A 24,043-nucleotide genomic window follows, 5' to 3' on the forward strand; every position below is an offset into this window, starting at 1 on the left:
CTTATGGTCTCTTATGTTTGTATGTAGGTCTTTGGTTATTCAGGTTTTCTCCTGCGTAAAATTGGAAGTGTCTTGGCGACATTTCGACGAAGTCTCATTCGTCATCTTCAGGCTGATGTTTTCTGCTTCGTGCAACACATTGCTCCTAGAAGCATGAAGCAGAAAACACCAGCCTGAAGATGACGAATGAGACTTCATCAACGTCGCCAAGACACTTCCAATTACGCAGGAGAAAACCCTATATATATATATATATATATATATATATATATATATATATATATATATATATATATATATATATATATATATATATTTCTGAACAAATGTCACCATCCTCGCCCTGGTAATTAATTATGGTCTTGGCCACCTTTTTCCTCCTATAACTTTTCCGGTTTCTGTAATTGTACTTGTGGATAAAGATAGAAAATACAAGTAGTGTTGTGGTCCGCCAGCAGCCTGCGGAGCTGGCAATGGAGTCGGACAGCGATGAGGCTGAGGAAGAGGATGGGCTGGTCCTGGAGGCTGGGGAAGGCCCGGATGAGGGCTCTGCTTCAGAGGCTGAGGTGGGGCCAGGGCCATCGAGGACTGAGGGGCGGACTCCAGAGCCTCCAGAGCCTGATAGTAGTGAGGCAGAGGAACAGGAGGAGCCTGTTCCTAATGCACGCATGAGAAGAGCTGCCAGAAGGCAAGAGCAGCTCAAGCAAAGAGGACAACTCGGGAGTAGGGCCAAGAGATGATTGGCTCCTCCCATAAGTCTTAAAAGACTGGCAATGGCATTTGGGCTCTTTGCCGGAAAACGTTGATAGCTTTGTCTTGCTCCGTTTGTTTCTCATCGGTGTCTTCTGAACATTTGCCAAGAAAGGCCTTTGGCAGTTTGCCTAATTGGACCAAGGTTGGTGATAGGACTGAGGAATTGTGTTGGGAGGAATTTGCTTTAATTTAGTTGGACTATGCTGAGAATGAGTTAATTCTCAGCTGTTTTAATAAAGTTTGTTTGTTTTTACACTGTCTGAGTTTCCTACTACCTACTTGGGCCTGGGTCTCAACAGGTAGTACTTGACTTACGACCACAATCCAGCCCAACATTTCAGTTGCAAAGTGAGACAGTTGGTTAAGTGACTATTGCCCCATTTTTACGATCTTTCTCGCCAAGGCTGTTAAGTGAATCACTGGGTTTGTTAAATTAGTAACACGGTTGTTAAGTGAATCCCACTTCCCCATTGATTTTGCTTGTCAGACAGTCACAAAAGGGGATCACGTGATCTTGGAATGTTGCAGCCGTCATAAATGTGAGCCGGTTGCCAATTGTCTGAATTTTGATCGTGTGACCACGGGGATGCTGCAGCGGTTGTAAGTGTGAAGAATGGTCACAGTGGTCGCTTTTTCCAGCAACGTTGTAACTTTGAACGGTCACAAAATAACTGTTGTAGGTTGAGGACTACTATGTTTTACCAAAAATAAGGCCTAGCATGATTTTTCAGGATGCTCGTAGTATAAGCCCTACCTCAAAAATAAGCCCCAGTTAAGAGGGTCAGCCAGACGGACACATTTATTGTATTTCCCTGAAAATAAGACCTAACTGGAAATAAGCCCTAATGCGTCTTCTGGAGCAAAAATTAATATAAGACCCGGTCTTATTTTCAGAGAAATAAGGTCGCCATGATGTATAAAAGATGTTGAGACTTTAGAAAGAGTGCAGAGAAGATCAACAAAGATGATTGGGGGACTGGAGGCTCAAACATATGAAGAACGGTTGCAGGAACTGGATATGTCTAGTTTAATGAAAAGAAGGACTAGGGGAGACATGATAGCTGTGTTCCGATATCTCAGGGGCTGCCCCAAAGAAGAGGGAGTCAAGCTATTCTCCAAAGCACCTGAGGGTAGAACAAGAAGCAATGGGTGGAAAATAATCAAGGAGAGAAACAACCTAGAACTAAGGAGAAATTTCCTGATAGTTAGAACAATTAATCAGTGGAACAACTTGCCACCAGAAGTTGTGAATGCTCTAACACTGGAAGTTTTTAAGAAGAGGTTGGATAACCATTTGTCTGAAGTGGTGTAGTGTTTCCTGCTTGGGCAGGGGGTTGGACTAAAAGACACCCAGGGTCCCTTCCAACTCTTCTAGTATTATTATTATTAAGGTACCTTAAATGTTTACATTTCTGCAAGAAAGTATCTCAGGCTCCCTGAGCTTCTTCCTTTGTAATGATTTTTTTTTAATAAAAAACCTTTAAAATATTGGTTTTTGTCTGACTAACCAATGTTTAGAAACAAATATGGTGGGTACCATAAAAAAAGAACCTGCAGCCCATGAGCACATGAAATCTGCTCTCACGATAATCCAAAATTCGGTGCCAAGAAAACCCCAATTTTGTATCTTTTGTAAATGCAGAGTAAACAAACATACATGATTCAGTCTTTATTCGCACATCTGCTTTTCGCGGAATGGAAGCGAAGAGTCACGCAGAACGCCTAAGCCTCCTGTTTTGATCAGCGAAGAGGTTACTCAGCTCATTAGCGATGCTACTTGGGGATTCTGAAAGTTGCATTGCAACATTATCCTTTAGGCTATGTTTACAGCTTACCGGGTTGTTTACATTGGTGATTATATGCTTGTCAGGATGTTTATAATCCTACATGCAGCGTTTTTGGTCAGAAAAACGTCGTGTCCTCCTCGGACTCACAAGTGATGCTTTGGAGTCTGCCTGTTGTTCGCTCCTATTTTCAGCCGGTCCGTTGCTAAGGTAGCCTAAGAAGAGCACAGAATTTTTCCCACAAAGGTATCTATGTGGCGGGAATGTATAACAAGGAATTTCCATCTGTTATGGATACTCTGGGCCCATGACCAGTGTTGTGGACTACTGAGCAGAGTACTCTTTGAGATTATGCATGAAAACGACTAAGAATGATTGTGGACAATAACAGTTAATATACAAACAAACTGGGGTTTGATAATATTTTACTTTTAGGGAAAAACAAAATCATAATCCAAAAACAATCCAGGTCATACGCATGTAAAGCCAGTCCAGGGATATTTCAAATATCAAGTCTTCTTACCAAACGTAGACTTGCACAACAAACCAGATCTTCTTTAGTTTCATTCAAGAACACAGTTCAATACACAGCAGTCAGTAAATATTAAAGAATCAGTAAATAGCCATGATCATGCATAGAGCTCAAACATGCAGTTGCAGCATACCAGCAGGTAACAACCCACACAAACCATAATTCAGCTTTCCTTAAGTACATTGGCTACAGAGCTCAACCAATCAGGATGCATGATGATGCAATATAGTCTTTTAGCAATATAATACCTTTCTTACTGCAAACATACATAGTTGGTTTATATATTGCCTGACCAACTAGTTAGACAAATAGCAATTTCCTAACACCACCAATCTCTTCTGGATTAGGAGAAAAGACAAATTCTGCACCAAGAAAAGTTTCGCGATCGGTCTTAATTTTCCACGCTTTGTTTTCAGAATGCTACTTTTTTTCCCCCAGGAAAAAGGCTTGAACTAAGCAGTTTCTCTTGTTGAGATCCAAAAATTCACACAAAGAAAAAGGAGGGAAGAGAAATAAGCCATTCATGCTGTAGTGTATGGTTAAAAGTGTTGGATTGGGACTGGAGGGAACCAGATTTAAATTCAACCTCAGCCCTGAAATCAGGTAGAATTTTTTTTTTATTTGAATTTATATCCCGCCCTTCTCCGAAGACTCAGGGCGGCTTACACTATGTTAAGCAATAGTCTTCATCCATTTGTATATTATATACAAAGTCAACTTTTATTGCCCCCAACAATTTGGGTCCTCATTTTACCTACCTTGAACTTGCAGTAATTGCAAGAACTGCAGGTTCTAGTCCCACCAGGTCCAACGTTGACTCAGCCTTCCATCCTTTATAAGGTAGATAAAATGAGGACCCAGATTGTTGGGGCAATAAGTTGACTTTGTAAATATACAAATAGAATGAGACTATTGCCTTATACACTGTAAGCCGCCCTGAGTCTTCGGAGAAGGGCGGGATATAAATGTAAATAAATAAAATAAATAAATAACCGGAAGCCACCCGTTCCATTCTGGAGCCGACCGGAAGTCCAGTTCCCCCACCATAGAGTCTCCTCCTACCACAGCATCCTTTTTCCTCTACCTGTCCTAACCGAAAGCCCAATCAATTGTGGAGCTGACCAGTGACAGGGAGCCTCAGCAGAGGGATGAAAGAGCCACAATCGGCTCCAGAGCCATGGGTTGCCGACCCCTGGCCTGTACTATCTTTCCTAGTTCCAGGGGTAGCTTTGGAAGATTTCTAGTCACGACGTGATTTTTTAAAAATCTCAATAAGCAGTGTCCATCTTAAGGATGGTGCCGTCTCCTCGGTCAAGGGGGCCTACGCAAGAAGTTGCTAACCCAAGTAGCATGCCGGTCGTCAGCCACACCGGTGGCCTGGAACGGACTTGAGATTTTAAGTCACTGCCAGAAAGAGCAGTTCTGCTTCAGATCATTTCAAGGGAATGGCAGGACCTCAATGTTCCCCCGTTTGGTGTGCGGAAGGTCTGAAGCACAGCCCTTGGCAGCCCTCCAGTTCAACCATCCAAGGATGGGAATGATTATAATGATGGCGAACCCAAAGGGTTTGCTGGCAGTACGGACTGACTGTACAGGGCTAAAAATGTCTGTCCCTGAAGGCAGCTGCCCCTCTTCACAAAGTCCTTTGTGTATGAAGTTATGGATGCTGAAGGAATGGATCTATGCAAGGTTCTGCTCTCAGAACGGAGCCACAATTCCGTCGTGGTTCTGCCACTAAGTCTGCCACTAACACTCGGGCTCCTCCTGTGCCAGCTGCAAAATTGTAGCTGTTTGCTGTTCTTTTTTTACTGGGAGGTATGCTTGTTTTTTCCTTTGCCACTCTGATCCATACCTGTAATATAGGTAGTCTTCGACCTAAGACCATCGTTGAGCCTGGAATTGAAGTTGCTGAGTAAGGCCGTTGTTAAATGAGTTTTGCCCCATTTTATGACCTTTTTGCCCCAGTTGTTTAGTGAGTCGCTAAAGTTGTGAAGTTAGTAACATGTTTGTCAAGTAAATCTAGTTTCCTCATTGATTTTGCTCGTCAGAAAGTTGCAAAAGGTGTTCCCCGGAAAACTGCAATGGTCATAAATACGAGTCCCTTGCCAAGCGTCCAAATTTTGATCACGTGACCATGGGGATGCTGCAATGGTTGTAAGTGTGAAAAATGAAGTTTGACGTTACCAACGCACTGAAAAAAGTGACTTATGACCATAAGTCACTTTTTTCAGTGCCTTGGTAACTTCAAGTGGTCATTAAATGAATGGTTGTACTAGTTAGTTAGTAACCTGGTTAGTAACCTGGTTGTTAAATGAATCCGGCTTCCCCATTGACTTTGGTCATCAGAAGGTTGTAAAAGGCGATCACGTGACCCAAAAGCACTGCCACCATCATAAATTTGAATCGCTCGCCAAGCATCTGAATTTTGATTGAAATTGAGCATGGGGATGTTGCAATGGTCATTAAGTGTGAAAAATGGTCATACGTCACCTTTTTCAGTGCTGCTGGAACTTTGGACGGTCACTAAATGAACAGCTGTAAGTCTAGAATTACCTATACAAAGAGTAGGATTCTAGGATCACAAACAAGATTGCATGACATCCCCCAGCCTGTCAAGTGGACCTTCTTCCTTCCACGGTGAAGAAAACTGAGTGTCTCCCTCTTCTCAACTGCAAAGTCTCTTAATCGAAGCTTTTAACATAGAATTGAGTTGGAAGGGACCTTAGAGGTCATCTAGTCCAACCCCCTGCTCAAGTAGGAGCCCCTATACCCATGATGGCGAACCTATGGCACGCATGCCAGAGGGGGCATGCAGAGCACCCTCTATGGGCACATGCACCGTTGCCAGCTGTTCTTCTGATTATCAGTGCACAGAAATCCTGAAAACGGCCCAAAACAACAGGCCGTTTTCCAGGCCATTTTTCAGGCTGTGTTTCGGCCTGTTTTGGCTGGGTTTCAGGCAAAAAAATGGCCCGAAAATGGCCTTAAAATGGCCTAAAAATGGCTTGAAAAATGGCCAAAAAACAGGCATGCGTGCAGTGGCCAGCTAGTCTTTGGGTTTCCGGTGTTCTGGCATGAGCAAAGGCCAGCTGCCTGGCGCGCACATGTGCACCGGCTAGCTGGTCTTCAGATTTCTGGTGCTCTGGCACGCGCACATGCGCATACATGCAGACACGTTCTGGTTTGAGCACTTGGTGCCGAAAAGGTTCTCCACCACTGCCCTATGCCATACCAGACAAAAGGTTGTCCAGTCTCTTCTTAAAAACTTCCAGTGATGAAGCTCCCAGAACTTCTGGAGGCAAGTTGTTCCACTGGTTTATTGTCCTCACTGTCAGGAAATTTCTTCTTAATTCCAGGTTGCTTCTCTCCTTGATTACTTTCCATCCTTTGCTCCTTGCTGTGCCCTGTTGTGCTCTAGAAAATAGAATAGGGATGGGGATGGGGATGAGAATGGAATGGAGGGGAGGGGAGGGGAGAGGAGAGGAGAAGAGAGTTGAGTTGAGTTGGAAGGGTCCTTGGAGCAGGGGTAAAATGCTCCCGGTTCGGACTGGATCGCGTGATCCGGTAGCGATGGGGGCAGGTAGTTCGGAGAACCGGTACCAAAAATCCCTGCCCCCACCCTACTGCCCATGCCTCGCTGTTCCTCTTCTCTGTCCCTGAAGCTCTCGGTGGTGATATAGCTGCAAACGGCCTTAAATGACTGCCGCGGCACTTCAAAGGGCCGCACTACAGCTGATCAGCGCTGTAGGCAGCTAGTAGACCGGTGCCTCTATTTTTTAAAAAGGTAGACTGGTGTTCTCCCAAAAAAAGGCAATTAGTAGATCGTGCCTCTATTTTTAAAGAAGGTAGACCGGTGCGCTCCCAAAAAAGGCAATTAGTAGACCGGTGCCTCTATTTTTAAAGGAGGTAGACTGGTGCGCTCCCCAAAAAAGGCAATTAGTAGACCTGTGCCTCTATTTTTAAAGAAGGTAGACCGGTGCGCTCCCAAAAAAGGCAATTAGTAGACCGGTGCCTCTATTTTTAAAGAAGGTAGACTGGTGCGCTCCCAAAAAAGGCAATTAGTAGACCGGTGCCTCTATTTTTAAAGGAGGTAGACCGGTGCGCTCCCAAAAAAAGGCAATTAGTAGACCTGTGCCTCTATTTTTAAAGGAGGTAGACCGGTGTGCTCCCAAAAAAGGCAATTAGTAGACCGGTGCCTCTATTTTTAAAGAAGGTAGACCGGTGTGCTCCCAAGTTTTGTATACTTTATTATTTTTATTATTTATTATTATTGGCCATGCCCATTCAGTCACCTGACCACCAAGCCATGCCCACCAATTAAGCCACGCCCACAGAACCGGTAGGGAAAAATTTTTAGATTTCACCCCTGCCTTGGAAGTCTTTTAGTCCAACTCAGGCAGGAAACCCTATAGCAGGGGTCTCCAACCTTGGCAACTTTAAGACTTGTGAACTTCAACTCCCAGAATTCCTCAGCCAGCTATGCTGGCTGAGGAATTCTGGGAGTTGAAGTCCACAAGTCTTAAAGTTGCCAAGGTTGGAGACCCCTGCCCTATAGCATTTCACACAAATGGTTGTCCAATCTCTTCTTAAAAACTTCCAGTGACGTTTTTCTGCATAATAAAAAAGTCCTCCTGAATTGGAATAATTAACTTTGCTCAGCTTCACTGGGTTACATGCCGATGAGGGTGGCGACTTCCCCCCTCCCGTTCCAACCATCAAAAAGGACGCAGCCTTGAAGTACAAATGGGAAGCAGATTGTCTATTCTGGCCAAAGTGTTTGATGCTGGTTTCCTTAAACGGCTCCAGTCGACTTAAGGGCCCTTAGATTACAAGATTTACTAATGGAAGGGGAACGACCCCCATTTCTCACCGCACCAAAAAAAAGAAAACCGAAGGAAACATTTGCAAGGAGGAGTTCATGGAAATAGAACAAGGGAGGAAGGCTTTGGGTCTCCCCAAACAATTTGAAAAGAGGGCAAACGGGGAGGATGGGAGAAGGAAGAATCCATGGGAAATTGTTTCAGTTACTTCATAAAAGTGAAGAGTCCTTTATCCAGCAACGTTGAGCGATTCATGAAAATAAGAGACGTGATAGCAGTGTTCCAATATCTCCCAAGAGAAGAGGGGCTCAAAGAAGAGGTGGGGTGTGTGTGTGTCAAACTACAGGCAGTCCTCAACTTACGACCACGATAACCCCAGAATTTGTGTTGCTGAGTGAAACATTTGTTAAGTGAGTTTTGCCCCACAAAAACGGTCATAAGTCACTTTTTTCAGTGCCGTTGTTACTTCAAACGGTCACTAAATGAACTGTTGAACTGTCTGTTTGGCATAATCTATAGATGTTGTTAAAGTCCATGTGTCTGTTGATGGCTAATTTGTCAGAGTGCCAGGCTTCTAGAAATTCCCTGGCATTTTTGGATTTGGCCTGGTATGGTTAAATCTGTCTATATGTTGTGCAGTTAAAGAATTTTCATCAGGTTGTTGATGAAAATTGACTGCCAGTTGGTGTAAATGGATGCGTTCTGCCAGCCTTCTGCCACACAATTTTACCACTTATCAGGTGAACTGACACTTGTGTGAAGTCTATAGAGATTCTCAGTCATCCAGGTCATGGTTGTCCCAAAGGCGCTTTTTTCAAGAGGCAACTGGACTTTTCTAGGTTTTTCTTTGAAGGCGTTTCGCTTCTCATCCCAGAAGCTTCTTCATTCTGCAGGATGGTGGGGAATGGAATGAAACTATCCTGTCAGAACTGAAGAAGCTTCTTGGATGAGAAGCGAAACGTCTTCAAAAGAAAAACCAGAAAGTCCAGTTGCCTCTTGAAAAAAGCACCTTTGGGACATCGGTGTGATGAGATTTTGTGAATCTGCTTGCACACAATTTTATTAGGTATCAGGTTAACTGATATTAGTGTGATGAGATTTTGGTGTGATGGATATTCTCCGGGGTCAAATTATTCAGGTCAAGGAAGAGATTAACTCGAATAGCCTGATTCAATTGAAGGACAATTATGGAAGCGTTCATGTTTATGGGTCTTTTTCTCCCTCTGTACACGTAGACCTGCCTGCCTGCCTGCCTGCCGTATTTAAATCAGAAAGTTATTAGCTTTTTTCATCAAGTTAGCCTCATCATCATTATTTTTAAAATGGCAATAGGAACCGTCTGCAATTACATTGCAAGCCAGCCAGACACAGCCATTCTTAATGGGTGGTTCCACTTTACAGCTCTCCCCAAATCCCTGTATTTTTCCCCCCACAAAACATCTGGTTGTAAAACCACTTGGAAGTGGTCAGCTGCAGGTGGTAGGCGTTCTCCTGCTAGGATTACCCAGGAGAATGGAATTAACCTGAATGAATCAACCATTTTTACCTAATGCCACTCTGTCTCTGGAGTAATTTCGTCTCTCCACATGTTTTATTTCAAACTTGGATTGTCTTATTAGAGGCAGGCGGCCTTTGAGGTACTTCCAGGAGTCAAGGCTGATGGGAAGGGAAGATCTGGAGAATAATGACCATGTTAGTGCTTCCTCTGACACAGAAATCTCCAAACTTGGCAACTTGAAGACTTGTGGATTTCAACTGCCAGAATTCCCCAGCCAGCATGGCTGGCTGGGGAATTCTGGGAGTTGAAGTTCACAAGTCTTCCAAGTTGCCAAGGTTGAACTGTCCTGCTGTAACAGATGAGTCAGCAGCTCTTGGCTTATGAGCCCATCTGCTTCCAGCCCCAGTTCTGTGCTTCTAGGATTGGGCCACCCACATTTGACATCAAATGTAAATAAGTTGTGCAGTTTGATCTAGTTCTAGTGGTTAAGGCACCCGGCTAAAAAGCCAGGGATCGTGAGTTACAGTCTCGCCTTAGCCATTCTGGGCGATCTTGGGCCAGTCACTCTCTCTCAAGTCAACTCAACTAACTTGATTCTTTTGCAAAAATAGCAAAGGCAGGATACAAATAAATAAATGAGCTCGATACGTTTTTGTTAGATAAAACATCTTTATTTTTTATATATTTATATTTTGTATTTCTTAGTCTCCCATCTCAGAATAACTGTTTTGTTAAAACAGTTGAAAGGGACCCTTGGAGGTCTTCTAGTCCAACCCCCTGGTCAAGCAGGAGACCTTATATCATTTCAGACAAGTGGCTGTCCAGTCTCTTCTTAAAACCATTAACGTTGGAGCACCCGCAACTTCCGGAGGCAAGCGGTTCCACTGGTTAATTGTCCTCACCGTTAGGAAGTTCCTCCTTAATTCTAGGTTGCTTCTTTCGTTCATTAGTTTTCATCCATTGTTTTTTGTCCTGCCTTTCTTTTAACTCAACATAAAAATGGGCAGAATCATGGGGTAGAAACAATGGCCCCTACTGCATTCTGTTTCCCCTTTCCATGTACAGGTAGTCCTCAACTTACAGCCATTTGTTTAGTGACCTTTGGAAGTCATAACAGACTGAAAAAAGTGACATGACCAGTTTTCACACTTGCGTCTGTTGCAGCAATTTGGGCCCTTGGTAACTGACAGATATTTATGACGCTTGCATTGTCCCGGGGTCATGTGGCCATCAAGCTTCCTAGCTGGCTTTCAAGAAGCAAAGTCAGTAGAGAAGCCAGATTCGCTTAACAACTGCATGATTCACTTAACAAGAGCGGTGATTTGCTTAACGACCATTGGCAAAAAAGATCATAAAATGAGGCGCCACTCACTTAACTGCCTTGCTTAGCAACAGAAATCTTGGGCTCTATTGCGGTTGGAGGTTCACATAGATAACAGCACAATCAGGATGAAGTGCAGGTAATCCTCAATTTATGACCACAACTGAGCCCAAAATTTCTATTGTTGAGTGAGACATTTGTTAAGTGAGTTTTGCCCCATTTTACAATTCCTTGTCACAGTTGTTAAGTGAATCACTGCAGTTGATGAGTTACTAACCCGGCTGTTAAGTGAACCTGGCTTCCGCCTTGACTTTACTGGTCAGAAGGTCACAAAAGGGGATCAGATGACTCCAGGACGCTGCAACGGTCGTAAATACGAGCCAATTGCCAAGCATCTGAATCTTGATCACATGATCACGGGGACATAAGTGTGAAAAATGGTCATAAGTCACTTTTTCAAAGCATAACTTTGTAACTTTGAACGATCACTAAATGAATTGTTGTACATCAAGTACTAACTGTAGATGATTTACCATGGCATTTTCTGCATCAGTCATTTTTTGTGAAATGGGCGGCCATATATAGGTGATAAATAAAACAAAAGCTAGATGCAGTCATATTCTGTGGTTTTGCTTTATTTTCTTTCTATTTTTGCTGGAACCACGTGATTCTATTTTTATGTACCACATGAGTGGCCACTGCGTAATAAGACTTTGGAAACAAATCAAGTTAGAACACAATTCTTTTTTTTTTTTTTTTTTTGCTCTGAGCAACTCTTTAGGGTTTCATTTATGCACATCTGTCCCATCCCCTATTTTCTTTACCCTTTTAAAATGGAGATGTTGAGGCTGACTCTTGTAGCTCCATGACTGAACTGCAGTCTTTACCTTAAAATAAGTCACAGAGAAAGCTGTTCAGTTCAGTTATTCAAGCTCCCTTACAAATATGTATATTTATGTGTTAGGTCTGTAATAGATATATGCCAGCAGTTGAAAGATATTTCACTTTAAATTGTGGAACTTGCTTTGAATGATTTTCTTTCTTTGCAAGTCATACAGGTAATCCTCGCCTTATGACCACAATTGAGCCCAAAATTTCTATTGCTAAGTGAAACATTGGTTAAACAAGTTTTCATTATTATTATTATTATTATTATTTATCATATTTATATACCGCCCTATCTCCCTAGGGACTCAGGGCGGTTTACAGGCAAACGGTTTGCCCCATTTTACCACCTTTTTTTTGCCACCGTTGTTAAGTGAATCGCTGCAGTTGTTAACAACACGGTTGTTAAGTGAATTTGGCTTCCCCATTGAGATTGCTTGTCAGAAGGTCGCAAAAGGTGACCACATGATCCCAACTGTCATAAATATGAGTTGGTTGCCAAGCGTCTGAATTTTGATCACGTTACTACAGATGTTGCAACGGTTGTAAGTATGAAAAATGATCATAAGTCCCTTTTTTCAGTGCTGTTGTAACTTCGAACGTTCATTAAATGAACAGCTGTAAGTCGAGGACTACCTGTACTGGACATGTTTTTTTTTAACCAATCTTGATTTAACGTTCAGAGCATCTTTGGGACGGGAGTAGAGAATGTGGTACCTTGCTCAATAGTAGTACCTGTGAGAGGGATCTTGGAGTCCTAGAGGACAACCATTTAGATATGAGCCAGCCGTGTGCAGCAGCTGCCAAAAAAGCCAACACAGTTCTGGGCTGCATAAACAGAGGGATAGAATCAAGATCACGTGAAGTGTTAATACCACTTTATAATGCCTTGGTAAGGCCACACTTGGAATATTGCAACCAGGTTTGGTCGCCACGATGTAAAAAAGATGTTGAGACTCTAGAAAGAGTGCAGAGAAGAGCAACGAAGATGATTAGGGGACTGGAGGCTAAAACATATGAAGAACGGTTGCAAGAACTCGGTATGTCTAGTTTAATGAAAAGAAGGACTAGGGGAGACATGATAGCGGTGTTCCAATATTTGAGGCTGCCCCAAAGAAGAGGAAGTCAAGCTATTCTCCAAAGCACCTGAGGGTAGAACAAGAAGCAATGGGTGGAAACTAATCAAGGAAAGAAGCAACTTAGAACTAAGGAGGAATTTCCTGTCAGTTAGAACAATTAATCAGTGGAATAACTTGCCTGCAGAAGTTGTGGATGCTCCAACACTAGAAATTTTTAAGAAAATGTTGGAGAACCATTTGTCTGAAATGGTGTAGGGTTTCCTGCCTGGGCAGGGGGTTGGACTAGAAGACCTCCAAGGTCCCTTCCAACTCTTTATTATTATTATAATGTGTAAAAATAAATAAATAAATAAAACTGCATTTGTGTTCCCTAAAAAGCTTTCCAGTGGAGTTTTCTTTGGGAATAATCCCGTTGTTTTTTTTAATAATAAACAGCTCCTATGAAGAACATCCATCCAATCCTTTAAATTTTTGTTTAAAGGGAATGTCTATAAGTAAGCATCGATTACACATCTGTAAAACTAATCTCGTGAACGGGCTGGTGAGCCTCCTCTGTCTTAACCTCTTTTATGCTTCCCTTCCCCCCCCCATAACTCCCAGTGTTCAAAATACAGGCTTAAATTGAAACTTGCCCATTTCTCCCCAAATTAAACGCTCTGTTGGGACCTATAGGGAAAATCTGTTGTCTGGGCTGAGAGAGTGGAACAGGCCCAGTGAAAACAACCAGCAACAGCCAGCTCAAGCCACAAATTCCATTTGCTTTCACACGCAGTTCAGAAATGGATGGAAGGGAGGTGGGGGTGTGGAAGAGGGCTTTGTGAAACTATTTGGGGACACACAGCTAGCAAAAAGCTACCACTGAAACGATGAAAGGTTATTTATTAAGTGATAAGGCAGCAATTGAAAGCCCTGGAGGAAAGGGGCAAGAGAAAGCCCTACATCCACCGTAATTAAATAGGATTTTTTGCTATAATAACTTCTTTTTTACCAGACTTTGCAAAGTCAGTTTGTCTTCTTGCCTAGATTTTCACCGAAACTAGCACGTTTTATTCTTCATTGCGGAGGGGAAGGGCAGGGGTGAAATGCTCCCGGTTCGGACTAGATCGCCTGTCTACCCGCAGCGGGTAGTTCGGAGAACCAGTAGCAAAAATCCCTGCCCCCCTTCATGCACAGCTGAGTCGCAAGATCATTGGAGTTTTTTTTTTTTATTATTATTTTTAAAAGCATTTTTTCTACAACCTCTTTGGCCGAAGAGCTTGTAGAAAAAAATGCTTTGAAAGAGTTCTGACAATCGCAGCTGAGCCTCGCGATCATCAGAGGCCTTTTTTTTTTTTTTACTTTTAAAAGGATTTTTTCGGCTGAAGAAAAAATGCTTTTAAAAGTAAAAAAAACCTCTGATGATCGCGCAGCTCAGCTAGGCATGCGAGGGGGGGGCGTGGAGGGGGAGTGGAGATTTTTGCTACCGGTTCTCTGAACCACCCGCTGCCATCACTACCGGATCGGGCAATCCGGTCTGAACCGGGAGCATTTCCCCCCTGCTATAGGGTCTCCTGCTTGAGCAGGAGGTTGGACTAGATCAGTGGTCATCAACCAGTGGTCCGTGGAGACCGTGGTGGTCCGCGAGAAAATTTTGGTGATCCGCAGAAAAATTATTTGCATTTTTTATATTGCACTAAATACTATTTATCTTTTTTAAAAATTCATATTAGTGGTCCTCGGGATTTAAAATTATGAATTTAGTGGTCCCTGAGGTCCGAAAGGTTGGTGGCCCCTGGACTAGATGGTCCCTTCCAACTTCTGTTATTCTGTATTGTGTTCTCTTTTCTCTATACCAAAGTTGTAGAGAGAAGACCAACCTACTCTGTCTCTTCTTCAGCAGTGCCCAAATACTTTTATTTTCCAGATTTCCAGGTTTTCTTGCAGATGTTTGTGAGCTAACTAGGTAATATCGTAAGTAGCAAAAGGTAGTGGGGTTTGAGGAGGAAGAGGAGGAGTGGGAGGACTGAGAGGTCCTTGGTACTCTCTGAGGTTGGTGGTTTTCTTGCAGGCATCTCATTATCTAACTAAATAACAACATCAGTGCTAGAAGGAAATAGTTTCCTCTTTGTTTACCGATAAGTGGCTTGTCCTGTCAGCCTTGATGGCAGCGTTCTTCTTTGTCTGAGTTGATAGTTGTCTTGATTGTTGGTTTAACACCAAGATTAACAAAAGACCAACAATCGAGCAATAAACAATACCCCAGTCAAGGAGCTACCAACTCAGACACGCAATCAACAACAGTAAATAACAACCCAATCAAAGAACCCCCAAGAACTCTCCCACCAACACCGGCAGAGCAAGCCACTAGTATATAAACAGAGAGCAAACTCCACTCCCTTCCAAGCACTGATGATGTTACCTAGTTGGGTCATGAAACGTCTGCCAAGCTTTGAGAGCTCCAAGTACCCCTTCGTTTTTTGTTTTTTTTTAGTTCTTTATAGTCCCCAGGATCGTTTTGTGGATCGGACTCCCAAATTGAGAGAGTGCAATGGTTCCATCGCTAGAAAAATTGCTGTAAGTTGCCGTCATATTGGCTCGAGAGGGTACTGCGCTTAGCCGTAATACCAGCCCTTCTTACCTGCAGTTCTGGACTGCTGACTCTTATGAAATATTTATGACTTGTGAATAAATGAGGAGGAAAGGAGAGGATTCCCAAAGTGCCCATAAAATGTGTTTTCTTTGCTTTTAATTGTTTCAGCTGGAGGCGTTTCAGAAAAGTGTTCTTTATTCAAGGACGCTCTGAAAGCAAGGGGAGGGGGGTAAAATCCCCGACAAATCCACAGCAACATCCAACATGATCTTAGTTACATTTACATTCGGAAAAGAAAGAGAAAAAAAAAACAATCTCTCTGGGCTGAATTTCTTTCTGCCTTGCTTTTCTTCTGCCAGACCCCTCTTTCTTCGGTTGGAAACAAAGCTAAACTTGTCAGACTTTACACCAAGGGGTGGCCAACCTTGGCAACTTTGTGGACTTCAATTCCCAGAATTCCCCAGCCAGCCATTTAACCTGAGGGGAGGGGGAGGGGGGGAAAAGCATGGCTGGCTGGGGAATTCTGGGAGTTGAAGTCCTTCTTCTTGCGCCATATCCATCGTAGGACGTTGGCGATCCTATTTTTATCAACAGCCGCATGAAAAAGTGCTGTTGAGTTTTGTCCAAACTAGTCCCTTAGATTTTGAAACCATGATGTTTTCCTTCTGCCTGGACCTCATTTGTCTTCAGTCTTTCCCTAGAGGATTAATATAATGTAATATAATATAACAACAGAGTTGGAAGGGACCTTCGAGGCCTTCTAGTCCAACCCCCTGCCCAGGCAGGAAACCCTACACCATCTCAGTCAGATGGTTATCCAACATTTTCTTAAAAATTTCTAGTGTTGGAGCATCCACAACTTCTGCAGGCAAGTCGTTCCACTTATTAATTGTTCTAACTGTCAGGAAATTTCTCCTTAGTTCTAAGATGCTTCTTCCCTTGATTAGTTTCCACCCATTGCTTCTTGTTCTACCCTCAGGTGCTTTGGAGAATAGCTTGACTCCCTCTTCTTTGTGGCAACCCCTGAGATATTGGAAGACTGCTATCATGTCTCCCCTAGTCCTTCTTTTTATTAAACTAGACATACCCAGTTCCTGCAACCGTTCTTCATATGTTTTAGCCTCCAGTCCCCTAATCATCTTTGTTGCTCTTCTCTGCACTCTTTCTAGAGTCTCAACATCTTTTTTACATCGTGGCGACCAAAACTGGATGCAATATTCCAAGTGTGGCCTTACCAAGGCATTATAAAGTGGCACTAACACTTCACGTGATCTTGATTCTATCCCTCTGTTTATGCAGCCCAGAACTGTGTTGGCTTTTTTAGCAGCTGCTGCACACTGCTGGCTCATATCTAAATGGTTATCCACTAGGACTCCAAGATCCCTCTCACAGGTACTACTATTGAGCAAGGTACCACATATATGGTACCTGTGCATTTTGGGTTTTTTGCCTAAATGTAGAACCTTACTTTTTTCACTGTTGAATTTCATTTTGTTAGATAGCGCCCAATGTTCAAGTCTGTCAAGATCTTTCTGTAACTTGAGCCTATCTTCTGGAGTGTTGGCTATTCCTGCCAGCTTGGTGTCATCTGCAAATTTTTGCAGATGACACGTATATCTGCAGAGTACGTGAAGTATTTTTCTGGGTGTCGCATCACATGACCAAAATAGTTTAACTTTTGCTTTTTGATGGTTTTGATGATTTCCCTTGGCTTTCCCAGGCAGCTGAAGTTTACCAGTCTTAAAAGGACACCCACCGTACTATACAGGTTCCCCTTGTATCCCGGAGTTTTCTGTGCCAAACCTTTTCCAGCAAGATCTGCGCAAACAGAGAGTGGAGCAATTCTTTGTACAAAAATCCTGAAATTAAAACTACAATATTGGCCAAAATTGTGGAAACCTTTTGGGAAAAGTGTATTTTGGAGGTTTGATGGCTAATAACACCACTTTTTTGGGGGGGGGGGTGATTTCAAGATAATTCTATTCCACTGCTGGAATGACTTGGGAATAGCCCAGACCTTCACCCAATTGAAAATCTATGGAGCTGACTCAAGAAACCTGTCAGTCAGAAGCGACCCAGCAATAAAACCCAGTTAATAGAAGCCATCATTCCATCTTGTTTTAGCATTATAACAGCTGCAGAACTCAAAGACTTGGTTCACTCCATGGGAAGGCCATCCTTCATGCTAAAGGTTACCCAACTAAGGATTTACAGACATGGGGATCATTTTGCTATATTTTGTTTTTTCTATGGTGATCATTTTTGTATATCTCGTTTTTTCTACGTGTTTCACTTTTCTTCTTTATACTGTAACTGCTATTCTAATAGCAAATCCTTCATAAAAGTTATTGCGTTACATTCTTGATTCAATTACCTTTCCATTGATATATAATTTTATGGTACTACTCCCCCCCCAAAAAAGTGGTGTTATTAGTTAGTTTTAGAAAAATACACTTTTCCCAAAAGGTTTCCACAATTTTGGCCACTTACTGTATGCCAAATCCACATTTTTATATCTGAAATGATGCTGTGGTGGCCCCCACGATATATCTTGAGCTGTGACCCAGAATTTTTTTCTCAGGCTGGCTGCTTTTGGACAATTACCCATCCACACCCGAGAATTAAATCAAAATATAACTTTTCCTCCCCCAAAAGGACAGCTAAATGATAATCCCTATTCCAGCAGGAAGGGCCATCCTGTTGGCCCAAGGCCTCCCTTTCGAGAGCCCTTGAATTTATTAAATAATGCAAATGCATTATCAAGCTAATTAGAAGAGCAGCCATTTCCAAGATCCCAAATGTTTTCAATCTGTTTTTTTTTTATTATTTTTTTATTATTATTATTCTTTGAGGCAGCCGGGCGGGTAGAATAAGAAGCCAGGGAAGGAGAAGGAAATCTTATTTCTGGCAGCTCACTAGACATGGAACTGCGGTTGAACTTTTTACCCTAATTACGTCCTTGCTAAATGCCCAGAGCAGTCTGGAATCAAAGCCGTTCCCTTCGGGCCTTGGAAAGTTTCTCATGTGGCCAACAACGTTTGTTGTGTGATGTGAGGGATACTTTGGGGGGGGGAGGTTTGGGGGAGAAGAAGAGAAGGGAGGAGAAGAATAAAAGGCCTTGGAATATTGTGCTTGTCTTATCCTCAGACCCCCCCCCTTCCCTCCCCTTTTCAAAATTTTCTCAGTTACCACCCACCTCACTTGTTGCCTACAAAAATAGTATAATTGTTTGCATCTGTGTGTTTTTGTCTGCCATCGGAATCGCTGTTATAAATCAATGTGACAGGGGGGGGGGCGACTCATGGCTTCCTCCTCCTCCTCCCTCCTTTCTAATTGGTACTGTCTCTTCCTTCCTTCCTCTTGCCTTGCTAGCTGTTGCATAAAGCTCAACTGGCAAAAAACCCTTGTAAATATAATATAATATAACATAACAACAGAGTTGGAAGGGACCTTGGAGGCCTTCTAGTCCAACCCCCTGCCCAGGCAGGAAACCCTACACCATCTCAGTCAGATGGTTATCCAACATTTTCTTTAAAATTTCCAGTGTTGGAGCATTCACAACTTCTGCAGGCAAGTCGTTCCATTTATTAATTGTTCTAACTGTCAGGAAATTTCTCCTCAGTTCTAAGTTGCTTCTTTCTTTGATCAGTTTCCACCCATTGCTTCTTGTTCTACCCTCAGGTGCTTTGGAGAACAGCCCGACTCCCTCTTCTTTGTGGCAGCCCCTGAGATATTGGAACACTATCTATCTATCTATCTATCTATCTATCTATCTATCTATCTATCTATCTATCTATCTATCTATCTATCTATCTATCTATCTATCTATCTATCTATCTATCTTGGAGCAGGAAATGGCCTTTGAATCCCCCACCCCATAATTCCTCCCAAGCTGCTGAGCATCATTGATGGGATGGGTGGGGGGCGCTGTGGTGCTTTCTGAGCTTGGTGATTTTCTTGGCGGCGTTTCATTACCAAACTAGGTAGCGTCATCAGTGCGAGAAGGGAGTGGGGTTTGCTCTCTGTTTATATACTCATTCAGAGTACTGAGTACAACATTCAAAAACATGGAATAATAGGATTGGAGGGGACCCTGGAGGTCTTCCACCCCCTGCCTGAGCTGGAGAACTTCTCCTTTTGATAATCTTCCACCCATTACTTCTCGTCCTGCGCTCAGGTGCTTTGGAGAAGAGGCCAACCCCACCCAGTGGTAGCCCCTCAATTAACGGAAGACTAGAAGTACTTGCTCAGTGCTTTGCCTTGTCAGTATTGGTGGGAGAGAAAACAAATCCCACTCCCTTGTAGCACTGACGATGTTACCTAGTTTGGTAATGAAACGTCTTCAAGAAAACCACCAAGCTCAGAGAGCACCAAGGACCCTCCTCAGTTCAACCCTGAGCTACAAATATTCTCTTCTATCAGCATCCTTGATGGGCCAAATAACAGCCTTGAGTGATACCTTGACTTCCTTGCCTACCTCAAGAAAACGAACACAGGTGTGAGATTCATTTATTAAAATGTGTTTACAGGTACTCCTCGACTTACAACCATTCATTGAGCGGCCGTTCAAAGTTACAGCGGCAAGGAAAAACCCGACTTACGACTGGGTCCTTTCACTTACAGCTGCTGCAGCATCCCCACGGTCATGGGATGAAAATTTGGGTGCTTGACAGCTGGCATGTATTTGCGACGGTTGCGATGTCCCAGGGTCATGTGACCACTATCTCTGATCTTCCCAGCCAGCTTTTTGGCAAGCAAAGTCAATGGGGGAAGCTGGATTCGCTTAACAAGCGCACAATTTTCACTTAACAACTGCAGTTATTCGCTTAGTATCATGGCGAAAAAGGTTAAGGCTCCTACAAGGATATTTTTGCCAAAATTTGACATCTTCCCAAAGTATCAGATTGTACAGGTAGTCTTCAACTTACGACCACCATTGAGCCCAAGATTTCGGTTACTAAGTGAAACGTGTTAAGTGAATTTTGCCCCATTTTACGACGTTCCTTGACACAGTTGTTAAGTGAATCACAGCAGTTCTTAAGTTAGTCACGCCGTTGTTAAATGAATCTGGCTTCCCCGGTGACTTTGCTTGTCAGAAGGTCACAAAAGGGGATCACGTGACCCCATCCTAAAATATGAGCCAGTTGCCAAGCGCCTGCATTTTGATCATCCAACTACGGAGATTCTGCAACGGTCATAAGTGTGAAAGACGGTCATAAGTCACTTTTTCCAGTGATGTTGTAACTAAATTTTCACTAAATGAACTGTTGTAAGTCGAGGATTGCCTGTTCCATATATTTATGCATATATGAAGTGCATATATAGCAGTGAGGCTTTGGATCAGGGTGTCCCAGTTGGGTAGTAAACCGGATCAGCTGTTGTTACTCAATAGGAACAGGGACTGGAACCAGAACTGAAACCAGAACCAGAACAGAACAGAACAGAACAGAATAACAGAGTTGGAAGGGACCTTGGAGGTCTTCTAGTCCAACCCCCTGCTTAGGCAGAAAACCCTACACCACTTCAGACAAATGGTTATCTAACATCTTCTTAAAAACCTCCAGTGTTGGAGCATTCACAACTTCTGGAGGCAAGTTGTTCCATTGATTAATTGTTCTCACTGTCAGGAAATTTCTCCTTAGTTCCAGCTCCCTCTTCTTTGGGGCAGCCCCTCAAATACTGAAAGACTGCTATCATGTCACCCCCCTAGTCCTTCTTTTCATTAAACTATTAGACATACCCAATTCCAGCAACCGTTCTTTATATCTTTTAGCCGACGGACATAAGTGTAAAAAACGGTCATAAGTCACTTTTTCTTCAGTGATGTCGTAATTTCAAACGGTCACTAAATGACTTGTTGTAAGTCCAGGGCTATCTTCACCAAGCCAGCTACATGCATATATGAAGTGCTATAGCAGTGAGGCTTTGGAGCAGACCAGGGTGTCCCAGTTGGATTGTAAAACCCAGTCAGCTGTGGTTACTCAAACGGACACTTGGGCGTTTCCTTGATCCACACAGTATAAATGGCCTTGCTCTGTTGAACAATCTGCAACGATTTTCCTCACAATCTGCGGACTTCATCTTCCAGAATTCCCGAGAGAGAAGGACCATTGCTGGGGTGGGGTGGTGGTGGGAGAGCCCACACACGGAGGGCGCCCAGATGTTGTGGGGAAGTCAGCAAGAGCTCTTTAAAAAAAAAAAAAAACATTGGCGATAAAATGGCTGTATATGAATTGCAACATGAAAGGCGCTCTACTGATAATTATATTTATATTGTGGTTTGTAGCCAAGATAGGCCCTGAAAGTGGGCTACAGCAATTAGAATCTATCCCAAGAGGATGTAGGGCAGCTGTTCCTGACACAGACCCAAATGCACAGGGGGCTTTTCCACTCCTCCCCACATCGCTCTTTAAAACGCTTCCAGCGTAAACTGTTAAAAGGTCCTCTCTGTGTGTGTGTGTGTGTGTGATTTTTGTCCAAAAAAAAATAAGACCACCTTCCTCCCAACAACTTTCTGCATTTGCCTAGCAAGAGTCCGTATCAATCTTCCTGGTACAGGTAATCCTTGACTTACAACAGCTCATTTAGTGACCAAAGTTACAAAGGCACTGAAAAAAGTGACTTAGGGCTGTCTCTGCATCCCCGCGGTCCCGTGATCAAAGTTCAGCCGCTTGGCGATGGACTCTTTACTTACGACGGTTCCAGTGTCCTGGGGGTCACGTGATCCCCTTTGGAGACCTTCCGACAAACAAAGTCGGCGGGGAAAGTCGGATTCACTTAACGACCGTGTTACTAACTTGAGCACTGCAGTGATTGGCTTAAAGGTCGTGAAAGGGGACAAAACTCACTTGTTTCCCTTAGCAACAGAAATTTTGGGCTCCGTTGTCAGCGCAAGTCGAGGACCAGCTGTCTTTCCGAATGGATTTCTCAATTCTTTCTGACCGGAAACGATGGAGGGAGTATGTATGCACGCAAAAGAATCATTTTTAAAAATAATTGATTCGTAGTTCTTGGCAGAATTAATCAGTGGAACGACTTGCCTCCAGAGGTTGTGGATGCTCCAACACTGGAAGTCCATATTTTGGAGAGAGAGGATCTGTGTTTTGAAAGAGGGGTCAAAGAGGCCATCTATGTCAAAATTGAGCAGTCCTTTCTCAACAGAGGGGGAAGGATAGACATCATCTATCTCCAGGCTACAACACAATCCTTTCAGCAGTTCCAAGAAAGCTCCACACCCATTTGTGACCCTGAGGACACAGACAAATCTCCCAGTGGCCTCAACGACCCTCTAAAAGGATGTAAATGACCAGCTGTTTGCAAGGAGTATAAATCCTTTCCCCACCATCCGGTCAGAACTGAAGAAGCTTCTTGGATGAGAAGCGAAAGGTCTTCACTGAAAAAACCAGAAAGTCCAGTTGCCTCTTGAAAACAGCACCTTGGGTCCAACACTGGAAGTTTCGAAGAAGAGATGGGACAACCATTGGTCTGAAACGGTATAGGCTTTCCTGCCTGAGCAGGGGGGGGGGTTGGACTAGAAGACCTCCAAGGTCCCTCCCATCTCCGTTATTCAATTCTATTCTAAAGACTGAATGTGTGAGAATTGGGCCAGGCTGGATCTCCAAAGATCTGGAAGCTGGCGCTGCTAAATTGCTGTCTTTTTGCTTTCTCTGCTTGCGGGGGTAAAAGTTTGGCTGGCGATGGAAATCTTTCGGGAGGAGCGCCAAACATTTTCAGCCACCCCATAAGTTTCTATTAAGCTGTGGCCTGTGTGGTTGCCCATCTTTCTCTCTTGTTTGTTTGAGAATCGTTGTTTGGATCTTGTCTAGGATTTTAAGTAGAGGTTTCTTCCCTGCTTTATGGTGGCCCGTTTTTTGTTTGTTTGTTTGTTTGTTTACAGGATGAATTGCCATCCTATATCTGATTGGCTGGCTACGGGTTCCATTCTATCGGCATTTTTTGCTCTCGTCCTATCAGAATCTTGGTAGGGAGATGCTCATCTGGGTATCCCATTCCCCGCCGAACCACAACTCTATTGTCCATCCTCCTGCAGAGACGTGAGCTCAACTTCCTGAGTTAGCTGAATTGCTCCCTCGAGGGCCGTGCGTGCTTATTGTGCCTTTACCGCGAGGAAAAACAAAACCTGGCTTCTAACGTGGCCTATATATTTTTCATGTCCCCCCTCCCTCCCTCCTTCCGAAAAAGAATGAGTCCTCCGAGGATTTTAACGACTCTGCAACATGGTCGAACCTACCTTTTCGTTGGTCCGTCCCGTTATCCCGAAGATGGATGCTGTTGGATTTAAAAACTTTGGCTTTGAACTTGAACTCCGTTGTTGCAAGGTTTTCCAGATGAACACAAACTTTTTTTTCATTTCTTTTCTTTAAAATATGTATCGGCTTCCCCAAAACAGAGCATCTTAAATTGACATGATTTTTTTACAAAAAAATTAAAATAGGCACTCCGGATTGCTTTGCCATTTAAATTACCATAAAGCAGGGGTCTCCAACCTTGAAAACTTTAAGCCTGGAGGACTTCAACTTCAAAGCTGGCTGGGGAATTCTGGGAGTTGAAGTCCACCAGGCTTAAAGTTGCCAAGGTTGGGGACCCCTGCCGTAAAGTGTTACGAAGCAAAGGTGGCTGATGGGGAAGTGTGTGGGGGGGAGGGAGGACAAGAGGCGTGGATGATACCGTGGTCAAATTCGGTAGGTAATTCTGTTTTGCGGCCTTCAGAGAGTAGGTGGGGGGAGGGGGAAACCAGTATAAAAATCTCACTAAAATGGAACGAAAAAGGAAAGGAAAACG

General features: G+C 43.3%; 1 protein-coding gene across 7 annotated transcripts in view; it reads left to right on the forward strand.

Moving 5' to 3' along the window:
* Positions 1 to 24,043, forward strand: part of BCAS3 (BCAS3 microtubule associated cell migration factor) — an 846,545-nt gene that overhangs the window by 60,727 nt on the left and 761,775 nt on the right. The gene's annotated exons all lie outside the window — the stretch shown is intronic.

The sequence above is a fragment of the Ahaetulla prasina genome, chromosome 1, assembly GCF_028640845.1.
Source record: "Ahaetulla prasina isolate Xishuangbanna chromosome 1, ASM2864084v1, whole genome shotgun sequence".
Lineage (NCBI taxonomy): Eukaryota > Metazoa > Chordata > Lepidosauria > Squamata > Colubridae > Ahaetulla > Ahaetulla prasina.